The sequence below is a fragment of the Nannobrachium achirus genome (assembly GCF_963921795.1).
Source record: "Nannobrachium achirus genome assembly, chromosome: 4".
NCBI lineage: Eukaryota > Metazoa > Chordata > Actinopteri > Myctophiformes > Myctophidae > Nannobrachium > Nannobrachium achirus.
In genome coordinates this window covers 30,211,012-30,227,068 of record NC_137813.1, presented here as the reverse complement: position 1 = coordinate 30,227,068, position 16,057 = coordinate 30,211,012, and the positions used below count along the sequence as shown (strand labels likewise).

At 42.6% G+C, this 16,057-nt stretch overlaps 1 protein-coding gene across 2 annotated transcripts in view; it reads right to left on the bottom strand.

Annotated features, from left to right (window-relative positions):
* LOC308284376 (trinucleotide repeat-containing gene 6A protein-like) overlaps positions 1–16,057 on the bottom strand; it is a 58,229-nt gene that overhangs the window by 30,580 nt on the left and 11,592 nt on the right. For both annotated transcript variants that reach the window (XM_080724976.1, XM_080724977.1), the window contains exon 3: positions 7,581–7,680. The gene's annotated coding sequence lies outside the window, so the exon portion shown is untranslated. The remainder of the gene's footprint in view (positions 1–7,580; positions 7,681–16,057) is intronic.

Here is a 16,057-nt window from a genome sequence, read left to right as displayed (position 1 = left end):
AAAACTGGGCATCCAGCCAGCCTGTAAGCCCAGACACACAGAGACTGGCTGTAACCATTTATCAAACCTCTGGAACCAATCAAAAGGCAGTCAAGACAATGATGTCATAATAAGGGAGGAAATTCAGAGTCGTACGGGCCAAAGAGTTCTTTTCCAGAACACGACTGCTTAAAGAACGAAGTGGGAACAAGAGGAACGCAGCCACGAAATTAAATACAATCCAGCACTTACACTCAAAGTATGAAAAACAAACAATGCAAACATTGTTTATGTTGTGAATGAGTGTCAAGCATGCATGCATGCAGCTGCTCATACATTTGTCAATATAAATCTTTCATATTGTATACTTTCAATAATGCAAAACACCATGAATAGCTGTATGAATGAACGGTAATTAATGATTATATTAAAATGATGCATCGTTGTGGGGGATAAATGGTGCACCGAAAGAAGAAAAACGACAACAAACATCTACCACAGCCACACTTAACACCACTCCTGGACAGCAGGCCTATGGCTCAGAGCTAGGTGTTTGCGTGTGTGTCATGTTCATGATAATCAGAACAGAGTACAAACTGTTCTTTTTTCCCTCCCGACTTTCACTCTACCAATCCCCCCCCCCCCCCCCACACACAATCCTTCTCTCCCTTCCTCTCAGAGTGGCTTTCATGAGGGCCTCTGGAGCTGGCTGCAGCCCGACTACTGGTATCAACTTACAGAGGGAATATAGGGACAGCAGAGAGAGAGAGAGAGACTCACTCAGAGTGTGACAGACAGAGATTCAGAGAGAGAAATGGAACTGAAAGGGGGGAGAGAAGAGTAGAGAGCGGCTGTCTTGTCTGTCATCCAGGTTGATTTGAGAGGAATGCAGCAGCAGTTTCTAACTTGTACATAGAGAAAGGTCATCTTCCTGAAATCAGCAGCACAGGAATCCAGCAGCACACTGTGTTCCCCTTTCAGAATGGCCAGAAAACTAAGTCTATGTCAATTCAGACTGTCATCCCAAATCCGATCTTTTTTAGATTACGATTTTCATTAAGTCTTAACAGCAAAATAAACTGATTTTGAAAATCTGATTTGAACCACATTCCTAGGTGGTTTGAAATGTGAATGTGATTACCCCCTTTTTCCCCAATTTAGTCATTAGGCCTATTCATTCCTCCACACACATTTGTGTGTTGTCTTACTGCTGTTGTATTACTGACTACCGACTCATCTGCTAAAGAGGAGCCCCTACAGGGAAGACGTAGACTCCAGCCTTCGCCCTGATCATCCCGCCCCGGCTTCGGCCCCCCGTTCACGGGGCAATTTAGTAGCGAGATGCACCGCGTGGATTCAAACCCCGACCTTCTGTGCCGGTGGGCAGATAATTTACCACTGAGTCACCCGAGCACACATATTGCTTCTAAAAATGTGATACTGCATCTCAGCATTGTGAGCTTGTAGAAGTGACACCTCTGTACGACAAATTATAACACGCAATACTCACACCCATGTTTAGGACGGCAACCAATGATTTCTGAATGCACAAATGGGATCTGATCACTTACAAATAACAGTGTGGACAACACTTAACGATTGCATTTGAGAAACTAACGAGATTTGCCCGCAATGTGAACAAAGCCCTAAGAAACCGAATGTCTAAAGGTCAGCACAGATCAAAGATTTGTTAAGAAGACTGGATGAAACGGGCAACTCCTTGAAGAATTGAAGATAGGGAACTTAGGCTCAAATACAGCGTGTTCGAGTCCCGTTCCTGACGACCTTTGCTGCGTGTCACTCCCCGTCTCTCTCTCCCCATTTCCGTTCTGTCTCCACTAAATTACTAAAACTACAATGTAAACATTGCTGTGACCAGACGACATGTAACATCAATATGTTTCCATAACCGCTTATTCTAAGATTCAAGCCAACAGTCTAGTCTCATCATGAATCTTTGAACGAATTGGCCTTATTCAACATGGCGTCCCTATTTTGGGTATGTCACAATATGCAAACATTTTCAAAAATAGCAGATCTACAAGATCACATCTCCATTTTTGAAGATCGGGCGTCAAGTGGTGAAGGAACGAGCTGTAAGAAAGGAAAACTGGCTAAGCATTTTATAGTAGATCATTTTAATCTACTAAGAAAGACACAGCTTTACTTTCTCCATCTGTGTCATTACAAATGACAAGCATTCAGCAATGTCAGCACCAAGTATGATGCAGTCTAGTTGATATGTCATCCCCACACCTATCATCACCACAGTAACAGGACTGTGGTGTGGGCCGGGTATTTAAAAACAAAAACCTCCAGCTAAAGAATATGGAGAAAAAGATCCGACTGTAATATCTCATAAGCTGCAACTATAGGAACGTTAAGAAAGGTCAGCATCAACTATGGATCAAAGTCCAACTAAATTGGACATTGAGCCCAGCGTAATCTAAGCAGTGAGTGTGCCATTTCAAAGGCAGCACTAGGTGGTCACTGGTCACCTCTCTCCACAGGGAGAAAGAAAAACTCAGGCAGCAGATATATATGCTGCTTGTTGCACGCAAGCACCTTTATTGAAGCAAGAACTAAAGAGGGGGGTGGTTTAGTTCTTGTTCTCTTCTTCTTGTTCTCCTGTGGTTATGTTAAGTCACCTGGAGTACAGTAGATTAGAACACATGTGGTGCCAACCTTCAGCTGTATGGAGGTGGCAGGCTCCGAGTGTGTGGCGCATAGATTGAATTTGTGAGTGAATATATGTATGCGTGCCAGAGAATATACAAATATCCAACATATTGAGTATGTCATTGCAGTGCATTTAAAGCAAATATATTGCCTTAGAGTGAAGGCTTGCTATGTTTAGAAGGTCCCACAGAGATCAGTGAAGCATCACGTGATAATATGGTAACAAAGTACCGTTTACAGTACTTCGTGCCCTTTATCAGCAACAACCTACAAAATACTTGCATCCCGATTTTCCCATTGTGGGTGATCATCACTAACCACAAATCCTCCACACCACCCAAAGAAAGGGCTATTGTTGTGCATGTCACTATGTAATAAAATAATTGTCAGTAGGAAAACAAAAACCATTTGATCATCCATCACAAGAATAGTGTGGGGTTGGTTGCTTCAAACTTCCCACCATGTTGTTGAGGATTCCAAAAATCTTGACTGGTGACCTACTTTGTAGCAGACCGTTACTAGGGTTAGATGATTTGTTATAGTCTTACAGTTTGGATGATTATGAAAGCCCAGCTTTTGTTTTTATTTGTGTCAAGTGAGAGACAGGTGTTTTTAAACCAGGATTTATTTAGCCAGAGGCATGTGAAATCACTAGTCCCTGCACAGTCCAAGTTCAAGAAGTTAATGGCAATAATGATTTTCTCTCCTTTAATGCTTGGCCATCCAAACAATTCTGATTACACTGCATGTGTCCATTGGGGTGCCCTGTTGTTTTCTTTCCCCAGTTACTGGAGTTGGATGTAACTACCGAGAAACTATTTCAATCACAGTGATGTGTTTTGCTGTGAGCTGAATTTGTTTAACTTTAAGAACAGTACTTTTCTCTTTGTAAGGATCTGACAGGGTTGAGAAAAGGGGGCGGGGGGCAGCTCTGTAATGTGAAGTCCTTGAATAACACACCGATGTGTGTTTGTTTTCTGGTGGGTTGCCAATTTCATCCAATCAGGAGAGAGGACCCATTTATCAATTTTAGTGTCCCCACAGACAATTTTGTCTGCTCATCGTTTACAATTTCACTTGTTTATCCTGAAGCCGGTACGAATTCTCCATCCTGAAAATGTGAACAAAGCACTTATTTTAAACAGAATCACTAGATCAAAATCAGTGATCACAAGATCACTTGTCCGCTTCCGGGTCACAAACAAGGCAGATGGAGGAGGGAGGGGGGTTAACTCGGTTGCCAAACCTCACTTAAGAATCTCTTTAAATTCCTTTGGGCCTGCTCAGGCATGACGACATCAGCAAAACACAATGCTAGGGTTTGTTTACGGGCACACGTACACAAAATGAAAGTTCAGACATCATGACCAGTGTCCACACTTCTTCCTCTCACATATAGTATTCCTTACTTTTCCCAATATTTCTCCGTCCATTGAGTTTTTGAAACACTTTGAAAAACTATGTGTTTGATAATATGGGGGGAAATCAGTGAAGGTGTTTTGCAGAAGAGAAGAGACAGCAGTGGTGTAGGAAGAGTTTATGACGTGAAGACCCACACTCTGTCCCAAGTTGAGTGTACGCGAGTGTTCATCCGATTACAGATGCAAGGGAGACCAAACGTGTGTGTGTGTGTGTGTGTGTGTGTGTGTGTGTGTGTGCAGATAAGCCCATGTTGTTCAGGGTCATATCATGTCAGAAGGGGCCTAAAAAGGGGTCCACAAAACAAACAAAAACAGACTTGACTTTAAAAATGAAAAATGCCAAACCTTGGCCTCCGTAAATATGACCTTAAAGCACCACAAGTCTCTGAATGTGTGTGTGTATGCACACACACACACACACACACACACACACACACACACACACACACACACACACACACACACACACACACACACACACACACACACACACACACACACACACACACACACACACACACACACACACACACACACACACACACACATCAATGAATGAATAAATGAGAAAGAACATTTTTATAATCAACTTGACCCATTTATTTTGTCTGTTATCAATTAAGCCCGTCGCTGCCAAAGTGAGCACACACATTCCCTGGATGCCAATCTAGAACCTCTGCCCTAAATTCTTCAAATGGGCCTTTTCTAGCGCCACCTAGTGGCCGATGTTCGCAAAACACATTTCTGTGCACTACTCTTACAGATTTTGTCAAAAAATCCTACAAATCGGTAGGCAGCATCTCGACAGTCATGTGATCGACACGGATCTGTCCGATTTTGCATATTCCATCCGGATTGGCTAAGATTGGCTTCCAAAGTTTGTAGGATTGAGCCGTTTTGAACAAAATGCCTCAAATCCCAAACGCAAAGTGCAATTATCATGAAATCGCGCACACACGTTCCCACTAGGCCGAGGAAGAAAAGCCACTTAATTTTTTTTAAATCACCCTCATGGTGGCGCTATAACAGGCCGATTTGTGGTTTTACCTATAACTCCACCGATTAGTTTCAAACTTTGTAAGCGCACTCCCTAGAGGCTAAGGATAAACCTTTGCCCTGCATTTTTCACACCAGCCTTTTATAGCGCCACCTTTGGACCGACTTATGTAAAACACATTTTTGGATATTACTCCTTGAGATTTTATCCAAAAATCACGCAAATCGGTACACAGTATCTCTATAGTCATGTGATCAAGTCCGATCCATCTGATATTTCATATTCCATCCTGATTGGCTAATATTAGCTTCCAAAGTTTGCAGGATTGCTCCGTTTTTGAACAAAATGCTTCAAATCATCAACGCAGCTTGCGATTACCGTGAAATTTGCCACACATATTCCCACTAGGTCAAGGAACAAAAGCTACCTTTTTTCACATTGGCCTGTTATAGCGCCACCAGGAGGTAGCCTTTAGCAAAACAAATTTTTGGAACACAATGCTTCAAATCATGCATGCAGCGTCCGATTTCCATGAAAGACCTATGGTGAAGAACATATGCCACCCTTTTTACATTGGCCTATTTATTATACAGTAGCACCACCAGGACACACAGCCTGGTGGAGACCTGTGCTCGGAAGAGCACTGCTTCTAGTTTTGTCTGTTATCAATTAAGCCCATTTTATAATTTATCATACAATGGTGTCGCGCAAAAATAGCTACATTTAAATCACGTAATCCACATTTTAAATGATAATGTTCTTATAAATCAATTAAACACATTTGTTTGATTAACTGGTGCACTGCTAATCATGTGCAATGCTCAAACCAACCAGTATAAGCGCACCCTTGTCCAATGAGAGCTCCGTCACTAAACTTACAATCATTAAACCGCAACATTATTATTGATCCTAAAATCTTACACGGTCAATTTTTACACAGATGCGTTTTCCACTAAGAGTTAAATGAACACTGATGTGTGTACACATGTACACACACGGCCAAGGCTAGCTGGAAGAGAAGCCAAGGTTAGAAAGATAAGAGACGGCCTATCAAGCCAAGTGTCAACACAGCAGCAGCACTAGATAGAGGCAGAAGCAGTAGTGGATACAAATAAGGATATAATGTTTCCTTGTGCAAACAAGACAGACCGAGACAAACAAAGAGAAAGAGAAAGAGGACAGACAAGAGGGAATACAGAGACACAGAAAGGAAAGAGAGAGAGTCAAGAGTTCAGAGAGCAGGACAGAGTAGTTCTCAGTTGAAAGAGTAACAGTAGTAGGGTTTATACAAGCAGGACAGGAGTGGAAACTGCAGTGGAGGATTCACATGGAAAAACATGCCCACGTCACACAGCAAAGAACACTGACGCTATCGATTCAAAGCACGACCACACACACCTAATAAATTAACCAGTGTAAGTAAACAGCCTACGCCCCTGCTCTGGCAAATCTTTTGGGGTTGTTTGTTCATCACAATTTATCATCCTCCCAATAGGGATGTGATCAAGACGGCATAAACGACAGACATACAGTATACCTGACCTGTATGTTGACAATAGATCAGTGTCCATCAGCTATGAACCAACCACATAAAAAACAAAAGGCTAATGTCTGTGGCATCAAGGAATGTAGGTCTGTTTGGAGCCACTGGTGACTCAATATTGACCTCCTGGAAATTAAATGTCGTTGCTTAGCAATATTAGACCAAACACTGCTTATATGGATGATTTGTTGCCAGGTAACATTATCTTATTGCGCATTCAAAAAAAAAAAGAAGAAAAGCTTTGGGGGTTATCAGAGGCTTCTGCAAAGTTCAACAGCAAGCCTCCACGTAGACCGATGACTCTGGGTTAGGTCTAATGGAAGTTTTGTGTACTACAAATAGCTGTGACTGCTGATATAGGGAGGAAACACAGGACTCCCTGATAAAGGAAGAGCAACTCCACGGTTGTCAAACGATGAAAAACAACACTGATCAACAAGGATAGACCGAGCGGGTATTGCTGACTGATCAGAGCAGAACTGATGACAGTGAAATAACTCGCACATTGCCAACATACAAACGGACAGCTGTAAAATGGAGTGTAAGAAAAAAGAATGGACTGTGTATAGTTTAACAAACAAGTGACAAACAGCAGATGACAGGAAGTATCTTGTTGGTTCATTCATTTTCTGTGCAACAGACTGAAATGCAAGCCATTTTCTGATACAAATTATTAAGTTCAAAGCCAACTGCTTTCTGCTTTGACCAGCAAATACAAGCACAGCATCACATGCAATCTTCACAGACTATCTTAAAGACTAATACAAGACTGTTGTTGTTGATTAATTGATTGAATACTTTTAGTAACAGATGTAAACAGCAAGCCAAAAGGATAACACAAAAAGGGTCCTGGCCTTGGAGTTACAATCTGATTTATGTAAGCTGTTTCCTAAACAATCTGGGGCCTTGTAGTTCAGATGCACAAAGGTTCATGATAAGACATTTGTGTCCATCCTCTCACCTGTTGTCCAGTCTTCTGTGTTTTTTTCCCTCCTTCCTCGTCACTCTCTCTGTCTCTCTCTCTCTTCCATCCACTGTTTTCCCCTCTGTGGGTGGGTTCCCTGTAGAGACAAGACAGCTTTTCACTAGGGGATACCAGTGAGCAACATACAGTAAAGGTGTCTACACACCAAACAGCCTACAGGAGACTCCTTCTGACTGTACACAGACTGCAAAGAACTGCAAAAAACTAAGCACTTATTTATTTTTTATTTTTTTTTCAGACGACGCCGACTGTAGTTACTGTATGGCAGTGGTGCCAGGTCTGCTCCTTATAAGCAACGTTGATCCTGTTTTCCTATAATGTTGCTAGTTGTGTGGGTTGCTTTAGTTTGGGCTTGTTTCTGAAGTGTAGTTGCTTATTCGGCCTTGCTTTCAACATTATTTTATAAAATAACTAATGTAATAGAGTTCAGAGGTGAAACTGGTCGCGCTTTTGGGCTTATTTTCATAGACCTGGTCGCGTATTTCACTCACAGAATCTGGCAACCCTAACCCGGCCGGAGGCAGCTCTGTTCTCCGTGCAGAGGAGGAAAAAAAAGAAAACAACAACACGGGCACTTGATGGACTATTACTAGCCTACTACTAGCTTTGCTTTGGATCCGATTGGAATAGGAATTGAGAGTTGAGATTGAGAATATGGTATTTAGTAAAAATATGCGACGGGAAAATGTCTCTGGCTTGTTTTGGCTTGGTTTTGGAGCAGTAGTAAACTATTCTACAACTCCCTCAATCTTACCGACGGCGAGGGGCGACTGAACAAAACTGAGCAAGTCCAGTTTTCCAGTTTTCGGTCGATAAGGTTCCCGACCCGCTGCCGAAAACCTGACGATGAGCTCCCGTTCGGCAACAGACGCTTTCCGCCGCCTTCCGCCGCCGAATCGTCGCCGAATCTGTGCGGTTAAAAGTGGCCTTAATACTATTGAACAACCAGGCTTGCTTTGGTGAGCCAGACAGGAAGAACACTTAACGACATAACGCAACAACCCTGGTTCAGTTTCCAACAAGCAACCTGGTGCTGCGTGCCATCCTATCTTAACACCACAGGGAGAACAAATAAACTGTCTGTAGCCCAGTAATGACTGCTGCAGCTTTACCGGTGAGAGATGAATTCAGATGACGTCTGAGAAACTGGATCATTTGGGAACACAGTTGTGTACTTCTACAGCCACCCGTGCATTCACCATCTACACTACAGCATGTGAATTGTGAAAAAACAAACACGTACCAAACACTACTTCTGCCGTTTTTTTCCCCCGTTTTTTTCCCTAAGCACACAATGGGTGCGTTTATATGCACATTCAGAATGGCATTCAGAATGAACTTATTCCGAATAGAGCTTCATACCCAAACGTTTACATGGGACCTGAATACAAGTATCCCTCATTCCACTGTCGTTTACATGACTAAAGGATTCATTCGGAATAGAACTTTGGGCATGCGCAAAGTAGGCATACTTCAGGTCGGGGGGGCAGTTCAGACAGCAGTTCATTCCGAATGGAGCGTTTATATGACAAATGTATCCCGATTGAAACGGCATAAACCACCTCTTCAGACCAGAATGAAAATTAATTCGGGTCAGACCGGAATGGCCATTCCTAAACGTTTATATGAGCATTTCTATTCTGAATGAGCAGTCATTCCGAATATAAGAGGAATACATCTGTGCATATAAACGCACCCAATGAGTTGAAGAATCATTGAACTAAGAATCTAACGTAGCCTGACAGTGCATCACAGGTTCGAGTCCGGTTCCAGACGATCTTTACTGCGTGTCTCTCCCCATCTGTTTCCTGTCCATCTCCACTTAAAATGATCAATAAAGGCAGAAAAGCCTAAATTATTATATATATATATAAAAAAACACGTGAACATTGTGATTGACAAGACAGTGTCAAATATAAATAGTATCCTGATAGCAAGTACAGTTCTCACCATCTGTCTTGATAAGATGGACCTTAATTGATCGCGAGGGGGCAATTCAGTCGCCAGAACCAGGTCTTAGCGAGAAATATACAAATTATTATCGCAAGTGCTAATGTATGCTATGAATGCATTTCACATCTCAGTACATGGTAAGAAATATGTTTTTCCCCCATTAGTCTCTGTACTGTGGGTTTCTCATCACAAACAGTACAACATCTTCCCTGGAGAGTGTTAGTGTGGCCAACTCTGTCAATCCCAGTGGGGACACCAATTATCCTGCAGGAGAAAGCCACTGTTGCCTACTGCCTCCAGTCTAATCTGATAATGGGATTACAGCAGTGGGCTTCGTTACCTAGCTATAAAGAGACACGCATACAGTATAGTAAGAGTGAAATGGGAGGAAGAGGGCAAGGGCAACACTGAAATAAAAAGAGCTAGAGAGAGACACCTCTGTGAGTTGCAAACGTGCACGCTCAATCTCCTATCCTAGTGGTTCTCAACCTGTGGGTCGGGACCCCTTGGGGGGTGCCCAGATGATTACCTTAATGTGAAACATTGTTTTCTCTCTCAACAGTAAACAAACCAGCATAAAGTTTAAGTGTATAGAGGGTACCTGCACATTTCTAAAGTGACAATTTAAGGACTTTTTTTATACCTCTAAAATAACAAATTAAACATTGGTCAAATATTAGAGGCAGAAATTGTGAAAATCTACATGCTCACAACGTCTCGCAACGAGCATGTAGATCTGCTATTTTCACAGTAGAACCGTGTTATACAAAATGTAATGCCTCAACTCTTAGTGCTCGTCAGGGTGGTGGGGTCATCAGGGTGGTGGGGTTGGTCCCCAGTTAAAATATGATTATTTTGGGGGTCGCGGCCTGGAAAGATTGAGAACCACCGTCCTATCCAACCCACCATGGGTCAACTCAACTGACTGTTGTGTAATTGCACGCACCATACAATCAAGTGGTATGTGCATGGTACAAAGAGAGACAACAGCCTCAAACACACACGAACAAGCAGCCTATATTCCTGCTCTGACAATTCTCCCATTCTGAGACTCATTTATCACACTTTGCCATCCTCACATTACATCACCATCTCTATCCCTTTCTCTCTATTCCCCATCCCCGTTCATTCCACTGTTCTCACGTCCCCTCTCCTCCCTCCCTCAGTCCTCCTGCCTGCCCCATCTCCCATTCAGTCCCGCATACCCCCCCCCCCCCTTCTCTCCACTACTGTACTGTCCTCGCTCTCATTAGGTCATTGACAGACCAGTTCACAGTTCACACTATGCTCCTTTCTCCTTAGAGATTACCCGACATTAACCTCTCTTCCCTATTGCATGCCGTCTCTGATTTTGAAACCTCCTGTCCATCACATTCACATGAGACAGAAAACCCCATCTTAGACACTGCCCAAAATCTAAACATTGGCCAAATTGTCAAAATATTAGAAGGCATTAGAGGCAGAAATTGTGAATTTAAAATCTAAAACCGTCATCTTTTCAACTGACAATTTATAGAGCTTGCTTGTTATTTAAAATATGGGTTAAAAATAAAATCACCCATTGGTAGTAAGTCATATCCCTCAAGTAGCTTGTGAGATGTTTTGACAAGGCGGTGGAAAAACTTTAATCAAAGGAGATGGGTTTATTTAATTTACCGGGTCCCGATTTCATGTTGAACTTAACACTTGGGTCCAAATGTGATATCTATAGAGAACTGTGAGCTACACGTATATTTTGTTCTATGGCTTTAGCTGTTAAATGAAACCAAAGGGAGGTGACATTTCAAAAGTAAAGTACGTTCTTTAAAAAGTAATGTGGAAGGACACACGTTAAGTGAAGTAAAGTGTTTCAACAGCGTGTATGCCATTCCCTACCCAGTGTTTCCCCTATATGCATTAAGGAGTGGCGGGCCGCCGCCCCTTAAAATCTGGCCGCCGCTCTATGATTTTTTCTTTTTTTGCAGAGGAATTATTTTCACAACAACGTGACTCATGTTTGGAATACGGTTGTTCTCTCGGTTAGGTACGGCTGGAAGGAGATTATAGCGCTCCTCTGCTAAACTCATTGATTGGATGGAGAAACAACAGCTGTGCACTTAGTACAAACCCACTCGTCGCGTCGCATAGGCACTGTTACAGGAGAAGTTTACTTGTTGTCCCATTCATCATTACAGCTTAGCTGTACATTTCTCAAGATTCATTTAAAAATGTATTGATAATGATTTTAGAGTGGTGTAGTTTGTGGTTGTCTGTGGCTAAATGTGCAGTTTGTGTCAGACTGCTAGCAAGCAACCTAGCCTACAGTGTGTGGAGAAAATGACAACATGCAGTTGCCAGGTCTGATAATTTAAGCCATGTTGGGCTAGGTTGGATGAAATACCATGCAGTGTTGCCAGGTCAGACTATTATAAGCCATTTTGGGCTCTTATTTCTGTAAAGTTGCTTGTAAATAATGGTGGTTGGCAGGGCACCACATTCTGGGCCCTGGGTACAAAGATTCACTGTGGGCCCCCCATTAATGTTCTTCATAGGGGGAGGGTCAGTGGTGCTCAAACCTTTTCATGTGAAGGAGGACCTTCAAAATTATATGAATTTGGCCACGGACCCCCATCTCAAAATAGTTCCAGGGACCCCCCAGAAGCAAAATATGAGTTACAAATGTTAGGAAATACATATTTTCAAAGATTTGCACCCATTTTCACGACTTTTCAAAAATAGCAGATCTACAAGCTCGCAGCACGGCACTCGGTGCCCGCTGTGAGCTTGTATAGGCCTATCTGTTATTTTTCGATTGCTAATAATAATAATAATTAAGGCCCCTCCACCTTGGGCCCTAGTAACTCAGTCACTGAAGATGATGGCAAATGTTGATGATAATAAAATAAAGGTCAGAAGATGATGGCCAATGTTGTTATAAAATACAAATCTATATATTTATTTTTTAACTGAGTTAGAATCGCGCAAACACACCCAACCCGAAAAACACGAAAAATGTTCCACCTGCACGCCGTGCTGTGTGCAAAGCCGCGAACGCTATGCCGCTCCCCGCAACTCTCCCCCCACTCCTTCAGCTTTTGCCTAGGGGAAACACTGCCCTACCATCTTCTTTTCCACCCCCGGTCGCTGTGATTGACACACAGAGGGAGTGCTCATTTTGGTTCACGTGATAACCAATTCACGATTGCCAACTAGGACAGTGCGCTCATCAACGCACAAAGAAAACATTTAGGGGGTAATCACAGACTGTGGTTCAACACGAGAAGACGGATGCATGAGAACTGAGGGAGGTGAAAAGCCAGGACAAAAGAACCAACACTTCTACCACCATTTTGATAACACTCTAGAGTCCTGCTTTGTGTTTATATAACGTTTCAAATGAAGCAGTTTACCATGTTAACTGCCCTTGCCATTCAAAGTGATCAATAAATGCAATAAGCCGAGGCACTAATGTGCTTTAGCGACACAACAGGAAAAATAATTATCTGGATCTGTTTAGACCGGGAAGGGATGGCATAAACGCAGTATGTCAAAGCACTTGCACCATTTGATTGTACTGTGCAGAAAGGACGGAATATTTAAGAGTGGTAGATGACAGTCACACGTGAAGAGTCCTGGAACCCAGGATATTATGATTATCTGGTCACTATTTCATTGAGCTTGCCTAGCCACAAGTTACAAACACAGGATTATGGAACCACAGAAAGCTGAGACCATATAACGGACCACGCTAAACTTTGGGAAGAAGGGAAAATGTGAATAGAAAACGTAATAGAAAGAAAATTAGTTGAACAACATTTGAGGCCGATTTACATTTTTCTCGCCCCAATTATAGTTAAACGTTTTCAAAACTCAGCCGACATGCTTATCTAGAGCGACTTGTGTTGGTAAACAACAAACTTCAATTCTCAGATTAAAAAGTAATTTAGTGTGACAGCGCCAGTGAGCAGTGACTCAGTTGCAGTGTTTACTAGACTGTTTGACAAGAGGGAAACTTTTGATAAAATAAAAATACATTTGACATGTCCTCTGACTAAAAGTTGTATAATGTGTACAGGTACTGTACAAGGCATTAAAGGAGACCACACAATGTATGTTAGCAGTATTGTAGCAAATCTAAACGTAGTGAATAATGCATTTAATACTAATGCACATTGGTTGTTCAGTGTGTCACGGTCAAGGAAGGCCGAGCCACTCAATCGTAAATTAAGATGGAGTTCTGGGGGTGTCTGCCTGCCATTCTGGCCCATGCTCATATGCAGCATGTATGGTGCTCAACATGAGACCATTATCTAACAGCTATTAACATGTAAAAAATTAAATAAAGGGTAGATTATTATTGGTGTTTACAGAAACCACTACCTTTGGCAGAAAAATGGCAATTTTTCATGTTGCATGTAACATGGCATCCCTATCTGCCAGCTAGTTGATGTGAATGGTTTCATCATGCATGGCTGGCCACTTTTCTCTCCCTTTGGGAGAATTGCCAACCTGTGTCGTCCTCTGCCAAGTCAAGTCCTGGTCCAAATTCCGTTTGTTTTGTTTGAGGTAAAACATATAGCACGACATACTTCAGCTGATATAACTCGTAGTTTTGTTGTGTGACATGTAGACTCAATAAAACTCCAGTGTTTCCCCTAGGATGGAGTTGTAACTTTGGCGGGCTGGTCTCCTCATGCACGCGCGCAGAGCACACAGGGAAAAAAACGTTCATCTGGTTTTATCCGGGTTTCTATGGTTTATTTTTTTACTTAAATGTAACAATAACGTCACCTTCCCTTTCCCTCCACACGCTGCCGAGACAAATCAAATACAATAGCCTAAACCATAACATTGGCGCACACACAGTGGCTATGCCACAGAAACGTCAGAAACGTGGCGTGAGGTTGAGTGTACACGCTCGCGAGCGATTGAAATAAAACCTGAAGTCTGTCTATCAGTCATTGTTTCAGTGATGCAACACCATCCGTCGCTTTCTTTTTCTCCCAAATGAAGTCAGTGACACTCGGTCGGTTTCTAAACTTTCTACAGTCAACGTGGTTAGTCTGGTTGTTGTAGGCAACAGATGATTAGGACGGAGAATCGGATATTCCTACAGTGTGGAATTCACTGTGCACGTTACAAAACAAAACACATTCTAGTGAGCAGTCGCTGCAGCCTCGCTAATAAGATCTACAGTGGTCTACGCTAATGACACCTTTCTGACCCATAGAAAGCTGTTACCATAGGGGAACCCTTTTACTAGAGACCCATAGACCAAGGAGAGCATGAAAACACAGGTGGCCCAATTATACTTATACAATTATACTGGCCTCATAATATATAACATTTCCCTCAAGATCAAGCCGTGACGGCCAAAAACCAAGAAGCGGCGGACTCCCACGGTAAAATGCATATAGGGGAAACATAACACTGAACTCAGTCTGACGGTGGACAATTCCAATCATAATGTCATGTACAGTGTGTACGATACTTTATAATGATATGAGACCAAAATCATGCATTGCGCAAGCACCATTAGACAAGATAATGAAATGTATTTAGTTTAGTTTGTATTTAGTCTACAACTGCTTATATTGTTCATTAAAATATATTCACAATGTATGGAGAATGTATATTGCCCACCTCCATTACATTTATTTTCCTTTTAAATTAACCCTCTACCCAAAGGAAAGTGTATGTATACCTAATCTACAAAGCCTTGTTTTCCTCCTCTGTGTCCCCCACACCGATTACTCTTATCCTTTCATGCTCCAGTGCTCCCATCACCCCCAATGTCACTCTCAACCATTCCATTGGGAGACCAGACCCCTGCCATGGTCCTCGAACACTCCCATCTCGGTCTCAGTCGCCGCCACCTTCAGCCCACCCCCACTCCAACCAACAACCGCCTCCCACATCCTACTTCAGCTCCTTACTGCCCCCTTCCACCACCCCACCCACCAGTTAGTTCCTTGCCCACCCTTCCCCCAAAGGGCTCTGCTCCTTTTCGACCATCAAGTGCTTCAGCAGATGGCTCTATGTTCAACAACACAGGCTGGTGGGGCCCTCCTGGAGTGTCTCTCATACACACCGCATCTGCTTATACGCAGAAGTACAATTGCCTCTCCTCCTTCGAATACAGCTGACTGGGGGGAAAGGGGGGTGGGACTCGCAGAAGTCAACTACAGCAGAGAATGAAGGCAAGAAAGACTGAATATCAGAGACGCAAAGCATGAATATCATGTTTAAGGTCAATGTTGCAGACGAACAACAACCCTGTCCACTGCAGGTGTGTTCAACAACTCAATAAATGGGCCAGAATACCATATTCTCAATTCATGGGAATAAGGGGTGTGTGTGTGTGTGTGTGTGTGCGTGCGTGCGTGCGTATACAATTAAATGGGAATAAAGACGTGTGTAAACAGAGCTGTGTTACATTGCAATTCTCCATCTAGCTGAGCTCATTAAGGTCATGGCGTATTTTTCTAGTTATGGGTGGTTCCTGTCTTGTGATATTCTGC